Below are 10,949 nucleotides of genomic sequence, written 5' to 3'. Positions count from 1 at the left end.
GACCGTTTTAGTGCAAGAAGGTCAGGATGACAGCTTTGCAGTTCCTTCAACTTCTTGTATTTCTTCCACTTTTGCATGCTTCCTTTCCATCCTCCAAGCCATTCCTGTCCTGTAATCTCTGAAAATACTTAATACACATATCACGGCATCGAATGGTATAAAGGGAGAATTAATACAACAACAACAACAACAACAAAGCCTTGTCCCACTAAGTGGGGTCGGCTACATGAATTAAACGACGCCATTGTGCTCTGTCATGTATCATGTCTACAGAGAGACCGTTTACATGTAGATCTCATTTGACCACCTCATGGATGGTCTTCTTAGGTCTTCCTCTGCCTTTCGCCCTTTGTCCATCTTCCATCTCATCCACCCTCCTGACTGGATGTTCTATCGGTCTTCTTCTCACATGTCCAAACCATCTGAGACGCGATTCAACCATCTTTTCCACAATGGGTGCTACTCCAACTCTCTCCCTTATATCTTCATTCCTTATTTTATCCAATCGCGTATGACCACTCATCCATCTCAACATCTTCATCTCTGCCACACTCAGCTTATGTTCGTGCTCCCCTTTAGCCGCCCAACACTCCGTACCATACAACATAGCCAGTCTTATAGCGGTGCGATAGAATTTACCTTTAAGTTTTAAAGGCACTTTTTTGTCGCATATAAAACCAGATGCACTCCGCCATTTTGACCAACCTGCTTGGATCCTATGATTTACATCCTGTTCAATCTCTCCATTATCCTGTATGATGCACCCAAGATACTTAAAACTTTTAACTTTTTGTAGGATATTTTCTCCAATCTTCACCTCTATATTGGGGTTTTCCCTTCTCAAACTGAATTTACATTCCATATATTCCGTCTTGCTACGGCTTATACGCAGACCATATACTTCTAGAGCTTCTCTCCATAACTCCAACTTCTTGTTTAGGTCTTCCCTTGACTCTCCCATAAGGACGATATCATCGGCAAAAAGCATGCACCATGGCACAGGCTCTTAGATGTGCTTTGTGAGTACTTCCAAGACTAATGTGAAAAGGTATGGACTTAAGGATGATCCCTGGTGTAATCCTATAGCAATAGGAAATTCCTCTGTCACACCACCTTGAGTCTTCACACTAGTTGTGGCCACATCATACATGTCTTTAATTGCCCGAATATATGCGATCCTTACTCTCCTCTTTTCTAAAACCTTCCATAAGACCTCCCTTGGTACCCTATCATACGCTTTTTCCAAATCAATAAACACCATATGTAGATCCCTTTTATTACTACGATACCTCTCCATCATCCTTCTTAATAGGTATATCGCTTCAGTCGTAGATCTGCCTAGCATAAATCCAAATTGGTTCTCTGTTACTTGTGTCTCTTTTCTCAACCTCCGTTCTATCACCCTTTCCCATAACTTCATAGTATGACTCATAAGCTTAATCCCTCTATAGTTTCTGCAACTTTGTATATCCCCCTTATTCTTGTAGATAGGTACCAAGGTGCTCTTTCTCCACTCATCAGGTATCTTCTTTGACCTTAAAATCTCATTAAAAAGTTTGGTTAACCAGTTGATGCCTTTTTCTCCAAGACCCTTCCAAACCTCAATCGGGATATTATCAGGTCCTACTGCCCTGCCATTTTTCATCTGTTTTAGAGCCTCTTTTACCTCGAAGTCTCGGATCCTTCGATAGTAGCCAAAGTTTTGATCTTCTTCCCTTGTGCATAATCGACTAAGGCTCGGAAGAGTCTTCTGTCCCTCATTAAATAACTCGTAGAAGTAGCTCTTCCACCTTTTATTAATCTTCTCCTCTTGAGCCAACACCTCTCCATCCTTATCCTTTATGCACTTAACCTGATCCAAATCTCTCGTTCTTCTTTCCCAGCTCTTTGCGATTCTATATATACCTTTTTCTCATTCTTTCGTACCCAAAGACTGGTAGAGACCCTCATATGCTCTTGTTCTTGCTTCACTTACAGCCACTTTTGTCTCTTTCTTAGCCGCCTTATATTTTTCCCAGTTATCTGCATTGCGGCATAAAGACCACTCTTTAAAGCATTCCCTTTTTATCTTTATCTTTTCTTGTATACTCGCATTCCACCACCATGACTCCTTGTCTCTTGGTCCTATTCCTTTAGATTCACCAAAACTTTCTTTTGCTGTTCTTCTAATAACTTCTGCCATCTCCCTCCACATCTCTTCCGCGCTTCCATTCCCATCCCACTTTGCCTCTTCTCCTACCCGTCTTAGGAAGCTTCTTTGTTCCTCACCTTTCATCCGCCACCACCTCGTCCTTGGGTTCTTCGTATGATGTCTTTTCCTCAACTTTTGCTCAACGCGAAAATCCATGACGAGCACCCTATGTTGTGTTGTCAAACTCTCTCCCGGGATAATTTTACAGTTAATGCAAAATTTTCGGTCGACTCTCCTCAACAAGAAGAAGTCGATTTGAGAGCTTGTCATGCCACTCTTATAGGTTATAAGATGTTCGTCTCTCTTTTTAAAACATGTATTTGCGATGAGAAGATCAAAAGTTGAGGAAAAGTCCAAAATAGTTTTACCCTCGGCATTGATCACCCCAAAACCATGGCCTCCGTGAATACTCCCATATCCAATCACTTCTCTCCCAACATGGCCATTTAAATCTCCTCCTAAGAAAATCTTATCTCCCAAAGGTATGCCTTGAACCAAACTCTCTAGATCCTCCCAAAACCTTATCTTGTGTTGTTCGTCCAAACCCACTTGTGGTGCATAGGCGCTAATCACATGGAAAGCACCTCCCTCCACCACAAGTTTGATAGAGATGATCCGATCTCCCACCCTCTTGACATCTACTACGTCCTTCTTCCACTACTTATCCACAATTATTCCAACCCCATTCCTATTCTTCACCTTTCCTGTATACCAAAGTTTGAAACCAGAAGTATCCAACTCCCTAGCCTTTGCACCAGCCCATTTCGTTTCTTGTAGGCACATAATGTTAATCTTCCTCCTTGTCATGGTGTCCACCACCTCCATGGACTTTCCTGTTAGAGTGCCTATGTTCCATGTCCCAAATCTCAACCTTCTGTCGCTTTGACCTTTACCTTTTTCTTTGTGAACTAGCTTATTTACCCTCGTCCGTTCACGAAAACGCGAGAACCCTTGCTCATTTAACACTACATCCGGGCACCGATGCAGCGGCTCTTGCTTTGACACCGTACTCGAGCCATACGGCGCGTTGCTTCCGGGCAACAACCTAGCTTTAGCGCAATAATGTCTTTGATTCATGTCATGGGGGGTTCGGCTATATTTTTATTTTGGTTGCCGAAGACCTAACACAACCCTCCTCCTTTATCCGGGCTTGGGACCGGCTATGTACCGCAAGTGTAACATAGGCGGAGTTAAAGGGAGAATTAATATTAATGAAATTAAGGTCAAAGGAGCATGTTTTCAATCATAGCACAAAATCGGGAAGGAAAATATAAAACATGCGATTTCTATGAATAAGCATGAGAATAATGGATGAAAAACCACTCAATTTAGCACAATATAAACCATAAAATAGTGGTTTATCAACCTTCCCACACTTAAACATTAGCATGTCCTCATGCTAAGCTCAAGAGAAGCTATAAAGGAGTAAAGAGGAATGGTATGATGTATGAAATGCAACTTATCTATATGAATGTAACTACATGCTAAGATGTTTCTATCTACTTGGTTAAAAGTAAATAAACTCTTCAAGACAAACATAAATCAAATTTCACTAATTCAAATCATACAATAAAAGATAAGTAAAATTGTAAGAAGATAGCTCATGAAAGCAGGGAACATAGAATCAAGCATTGAACCCTCACTGGTAGTATATATGCAATTTAATCGCTCAAGTGTCTAGGGTTAATCACTCTACTCTTCTCTAATCATGCTTTCTAAACTTTGTTCTTCATCTAACCAATCAACAAAAATTTAATGTACCAATGCAAACATCATGAGGTCTTTTCAGGGTTGTAATGGGGCTAAGGTAAGGGTGAGGATATATGTATGGCCAAGTGAGCTATAATATGAATCTTTAATTAACCTAAACTCTTCACCTATACACACACTCTATGTAATTCTAATATCATGCTTAGCTACCCAAAGTTCTCATTTTTGCATACCATACTCATGTATCAACTTTTCTTTAATTTTATCAGATATGCATTGATTTTTCATTAACTTAACATTGGAGTAATTTTGTCCTCTTATTTATTTACTTATATATTGAATATTTTTTTTTTGGATTTTTTTTCTTTTTTTTTCCTTTTCTTTATTTATTTTCTTTTTTTTAAATTGAAAAAAAATAAACATAACTTATCAATGCACATGGATTTTTAATTTTTTCTGGTCTCACATGAATAGGTACCAAAATTTTCAATATTTTATCAAAGTAAAAATATAACACATTCCCTTATTAACCCATGTTCCCACAGTTTTCCCATACTTAATTAACACAAAATTTCTATCTTAAGCTAACCAAAGATTCAATTGGGATATTTAATTATTTTTCTTCTTAAGGCTAGTAATGTGGTAAAATATAGAACAAATGGGATTAAAAGGCTCAAAGTGGCTAACAATGGTAATTTAAAGGGTAGGCTTATTTGGGATAAGTGAGCAAAAACAAATAATGGCCTCAATCATATGCATGCATATAACACATTAAACATTGGACATATAGGATGAAACAAAATATAGATTACAATCATAGAGAAGTAAACACACAAGAATAAAATATTTATGGTTAAATAGTGTAACTATGTAATTAAGCTCAAATCTCACGGGTTGTGTGTTCTTAGCTTTTTAAACTATGTTCCAATTACAATCTTCAAACAAGTTTTAACAAAAAAGTTTTAATTTAAATTAGTGAAATTTTTCAAAAATAATAGGGTCTTAAAAAGAAATTTCTTACTTTAACCAAGTAGTAACTGATGCCAAGGCATCTTAGGCTAGTTTCACTAGCATTTTTTTGATAGTTTTAGATGTTTTATGCATTTTCTTGAGCTTAAAGTAACCAAGAATGGTTAAAAGAAGAACAAAGCAATGAACCATCCAAACAGTATGATTTTGATGCAAATTCCATGAGTTTTTAGTTATATTACTTGAATGCTATGAATGGAAGATTTCTCATGAAATTTTGCAAGACTTTGATGCAATTGTTTGGATGATTTCAGGGAAGAAGAGGCTAGGCAAGGAAGCAACAAAGTCAATAAAGGAAGCTTGAATATCACATGTGGAGTTTAAGTTCCAGTTTAAGCCTAAACTGGAGCTTAAACGCCAGAATCATGAAGGCTAAGAAATGCTGAAACTGAAGTTTAACCTCCAGTTTAACCTTAAACTGGAGGTTAAACGCCAGAATGAAAGTCTCACCAAAGAAGCATTTCCACGTTTAACCTCCAGTTTAACCTTAAACTGGAGGTTAAACGCCAGAATGAGAATGCCACTCAGGAAGCATTTCCACGTTTAACCTCCAGTTTAACCTTAAACTGGAGGTTAAACGCCAGAAATGGGAAGTGCACCAGGGAGCCATTTCCACGTTTAAGCTCCAGTTTAACCTTAAACTGGAGCTTAAACGTGTTCGACCAAGTTTTCTCCTCCAGGGTTGCTTTCTCCATTTCCACGTTTAAGCTCCAGTTTAACCTTAAACTGGAGCTTAAACGTGTTCGACACCTCCAGGGCTACCTTTCTCAGCTTCCACGTTTAAGCTCCAGTTTAACCTTAAACTGGAGCTTAAACGTGTTCGACCTCCAGGATGCCTTCTTCCATTTCCACGTTTAAGCTCCAGTTTAACCTTAAACTGGAGCTTAAACGTGTTCGACCTCCAGGGCTGCCTTTTCTATCTCCACGTTTAAGCTTCAGTTTAACCTTAAACTGAAGCTTAAATGTGTTCGACTAAGTTACCCTCTAGGGCTGCCTTCTTCCATTTCCATGTTTAAGCTTCAGTTTAACCTTAAACTGAAGCTTAAACGTACTTCCACAAAAGGCATCACTGGAAGTGTCTGGCGTTTAAGCTACAGTTTAAGCTTAAACTGCAACTTAAACGCCACTCTTGGAAAAGGTTTCTGGGCCAACAATATTGCGGTTTAAGTTAGTATTTGAGCACAAACATTAACTTAAACTTACTCTGGTATGAAACCCAATTGAATATCATGGTTTATGGGATTGGGCCTGAAGGATTAATGAGTCTGAAATTTCAATTTATTGAGTCATGTGTCATTATTTGATTATCACTAAGTTGGCTCTATGAATGTTACAGAATTTGGATCAACAGCCTCATCAAGATTATGGATCATAAACCCAAGGCAAAAGGAAAGCAGGGAGAGGCCTCAAGGCCCAAGAAACACAACAGAAGCTCAATATAGAAAGTGTATAAATAGGATAGAATTTAAGTTAGGAAGGACTTTGACCCTTACATTTTGGCTAGTTTTCATATCTTTGTAATTGAATTCAGAGCTATGACTCACTAAACACCCTTTTGCCTAAGAAAAAGAAAAGAAAAACAAAGAAGAGAAGTGCCAAAGACATAAGAATAACAAGAGGCCATAGCAGTGTTTGATGGATGCAAGGAAAAAGTGATAATCTTACCTGATAAGAATGAAAAAGTGATGCTGCAACTTTCTGCATAAAACCCTTCTGTTGAACTTCAAATGCTTGCTAATATAGCCAATATAATTGCTTTCTGTTTCATACTTTCTTCTCAAATAACTCAGGACTTGCTTAGGGACAAGCAAGTATTAAGTTTGGTGTTGTGATGCCAAGGCATCTTAGGCTAGTTTCACTAGCATTTTTCTGTTAGTTTTAGTTGTTTTATGCATTTTCTTGAGCTTAAAGTAACCAAGAATGGTTAAATGAATAACAAAGCAATGAACCATCCAAACAGTATGATTTTGATGCAAATTCCATGAGTTTTTAGTTATATTACTTGAATGCTATGAATGGAAGATTTCTCATGAAATTTTGCAAGACTTTGATGCAATTGTTTGGATGATTTCAGGGAAGAAGAGGCTAAGCAAGGAAGCAACAAAATCAATAAAGGAAGCTTGAATATCACATGTGGAGTTTAAGTTCCAGTTTAAGCCTAAACTGGAGCTTAAACGCCAGAATCATGAAGGCTAAGAAATGCTGGAATTGAAGTTTAACCTCCAGTTTAACCTTAAACTGGAGGTTAAACGCCAGAAGTGAGAAGGGCACCAAGGGGGGCAGTTCCACGTTTAACCTCCAGTTTAACCTTAAACTGGAGGTTAAACGCCAGAAAGGGGAAAAGCACCAGGGAGCCATTTCCACGTTTAAGCTCCAGTTTGACCTTAAACTGGAGCTTAAACGTGTTCGACCAAGTTTCTCCTCCAGGGTTGCTTTCTCCATTTCCACGTTTAAGCTCCAGTTTAACCTTAAACTGGAGCTTAAACGTGTTCGACACCTCCAGGGCTACCTTTCTAAGCTTCCACGTTTAAGCTCCAGTTTAACCTTAAACTGGAGCTTAAACGTGTTCGACCTCCAGGGCTACCTTTCTCAGCTTCCACGTTTAAGCTCCAGTTTAACCTTAAACTGGAGCTTAAACGTGTTCGACCTCCAGGATGGCTTTCTCTATTTCCACGTTTAAGCTCCAGTTTAACCTTAAACTGGAGCTTAAACGTGTTCGACCTCCAGGGTTGCCTTTTCTACCTCCACGTTTAAGCTTCAGTTTAACCTTAAACTGAAGCTTAAACGTGTTCGACTAAGTTACCCTCCAGGGCTGCCTTCTTCCATTTTCACGTTTAAGCTTCAGTTTAACCTTAAACTGAAGCTTAAACGTGCTACCACAAAAGGCATCACTGGAAGTGTCTGGCGTTTAAGCTGCAGTTTAAGCTTAAATTGCAACTTAAACGCCACTCTTGGAAAAGGTTTCTGGGCCAAAAATATTGCAGTTTAAGTTAGTATTTGAGCACAAACATTAACTTAAACTTACTCTGGTATGAAACCCAATTGAATATCATGGTTTATGGGATTGGGCCTGAAGGATTGATGAGTCTGAAATTTCAATTTATTGAGTCATGTGTCATTATTTGATTATCACTAAGTTGGCTCAATGAATGTTACAGAATTTGGATCAATAGCCTCATCAAGATTATGGATCATAAACCCAAGGCAAAAGGAAAGCAGGGAGTAGAGAAAGGGGAATCCAGCCCCTGAGGGGGACTTTTACTTTTTGGGGAGAACTTTGGATCATTTTCTTTTAGTTTGGTAATTGAATTCAGAGCTATGACTCACTAAACCCCTTTCATTGGGTTAGGGAGCTCTATTGTAATTCAATGAATCAATAATAGTTTTATCTTCTTCTTCAATCTTTTCTCTTGAATTTTGTTAGAAAGCTTCTCGATCTAATTCCATTGGGTAGTTGTCTTAGGAAAGAAACTATCTATAATTGGAATCCTTCGGAACCTTGGGAAAGGAATGGAGGATTCATGCTAGAGAAGCTTTCTCACAGTGAATTGGATTGGGGTTTGGATGGATATTGTGACATGTAATCCTACCAAATTGTGGTTCATGAAACTGTGTGGTATAATCAGTGATCAAGCATCATCTCTTCTTATGAACATTTAAACCAAGGGATTGGGAATTTGTTTGTTTTTAGAGAGAATTGGTGAGCCAAGGGATTGGGATCCAATCATATAAGATTGCCAAGCAAAATTCAATGAACGCATTGGTTGAGGAAGAGAAAAAAATGTTTTGATTCGGAGATCTCAATATCTCCTAAAACCCAATGAACTCCCCATCTCCGATTTCCACTTTCTCTTTACATTCTGTAATTAAATTCATGCAATCACCCCATCCCTTTTAATTTCAGTAATTTAGCTTCTCGCCCTTTAATTCATGCAATTTTACATTCCGCAATTCTCATCTAAATCTTGATTCCGCTCAACTAGAACATACTTCTAATTCGAATTGCTCACTCAACCAATCCTTGTGGGATTCGACCTCACTCTATTGTGAGTTTTTACTTGACGATAACCGGTGCACTTGCCGGAAGGAATTTTGCCGATCGTGCAATTTCCTAAATCGTAGCATACCAAAAATATGCACATCAAGTTTATGGCGCCGTTGCCGGGGATTGGTTTTCGATTGACAATTCTCAAATTGGAAGTTAACTAGATTGAGCAATTTTTCTTTTCTTTTGTTAATAGTTTTTGTTTTAGTTTATTACTGCTAATTTCTGCAAATTTTAATTTGTTTTCTTTGCTTATTCACTTGTTAGCATACTAACCACTAGCTGTTTGTGATATTGCCTCACTATGGAATTTCCACTATCTTTGGATGAGTATTGTTTGAGACTGAGCACATTGCAAAAAAGAAAGGAGTATCCATCATCTTTTGGTCAATCAAAATTCATGAGAAACTCTCCACCACCACAGAATGATTCATGTTATTATGCTCATGGTGGGTGGGAGTATCAGGAACAGGAAACGGGGTACTTCCCAGAGCCACAAAATGGTCCATGTTTTGGTGAATTTGATCACTACTCAAGTTGTGGCTGGGAAGATCAAAACCAAAGAGATTTCACTTATTCACACCCCATTCATCAAGAGCCATCACCTCTGAATTATCCAACCTCACCTCCTAGTTTTACATATCCAAATTCTTCATCACTTGAGCATTTCTCAGCACAAAATTCCTTCTCAAATTCATACAATTCATTTCATTATCCACAAGACTCATTCCACTACACACAAGAGTCATACCACTACCAACACTCCAACCAAAGACTCTATCAGCCCACACAAAACACATACTCCCAGCCACCATATCACAGCCAAGATAATCAACCTCATCAACCCAATCCGAACCAACAATTTCAAGATCAATTAAACAGGATAGAAGGAATGATTGCAACTATGGGCAGAGATGTGGCCGATTTGAAAGGCTTTAAGGAAGAAGTGATATCCAACTTACAAAATCAAGGTGCTGCCATTCAAAAGCTAGAAGCACAAATTGGATATCTATCAAAGCAAATCCCTACCCACAATTCTTCTAGTGATACCATGGCAAACCCAAGGGAGGAATCAGAAGAACAAGAAAGGGAGAAAGTCAATCAAGGGAGATCACACTCCAATGACACAGAGAGTTGCAAAGAGGAAGGGTTCATTGAACCACAAATTCAGGAAGCTTTTGATGAACAGGATACTCCAACTGTCCAACAACAACCATGTTCTGAGATCAAGGATGTGAAGGCAGTAGAAACAAGCACCAAAATGAGGATTGTGACCGAGAAACAAAGGACCATATCCATGAAGAAGAGAAGGTCGAAGAACAATCCAACTCCTGAGCCAACAAGCAAGTTCACTCAAGCCAATCACAAGGGAAAGCTTGCTGGAAAGAAGCATTCACAACAAGGGGCACTAACTAGCTCCTTTATCCACTTGAAGTCATTCCTCTTAACAAACTGGAGGAAGAGGAAGAAAGTCAGGAACAGCATGTCAAGCTAATGACGATTAAAGAAGCGCTTGTTGGGAGGCAACCCAACCAAAGGTAGTTTTTCTTTTCTAGTTATTTCAATAAAAGAGTTAAGTAGATTTATCTGTATTGCAAGGAGCTAAGTTTGGTGTTGCACACCAAAACAATTCAAGGGTGAATGTGAGATTCTAAGTTTGGTGTTCCACCAAAAACTTAATTAAAAGCACATTTCTACCTCAGCATGACTAGTCACTAGCTCCAACCAATCAGGGAAACTACTTAAACAATAGTTTAATTTCTAGTTCATAGTTTCTTTTTCTAGTTCATAGTTATTTTCTTAATAAAAGCACATGAGGTTTTCTGCATATGATCCCAATTGCTGCATATGGCAAAGAACTAAGTTTCGTGTTCACACACCAATCTAAGTTCAGAGGCCTACAAACATCCATGCATGCTAACCAATTCTCAAAGTGCTTGGGGAACAAGCAACTTCTAATAGCTTTGCAGGAAG

This window comes from Arachis hypogaea, chromosome 16 (genome assembly GCF_003086295.3).
Source record: "Arachis hypogaea cultivar Tifrunner chromosome 16, arahy.Tifrunner.gnm2.J5K5, whole genome shotgun sequence".
Lineage (NCBI taxonomy): Eukaryota > Viridiplantae > Streptophyta > Magnoliopsida > Fabales > Fabaceae > Arachis > Arachis hypogaea.
The sequence above is the reverse complement of the archived record's forward strand: the minus strand, read 5'-3'. Positions refer to the sequence as shown.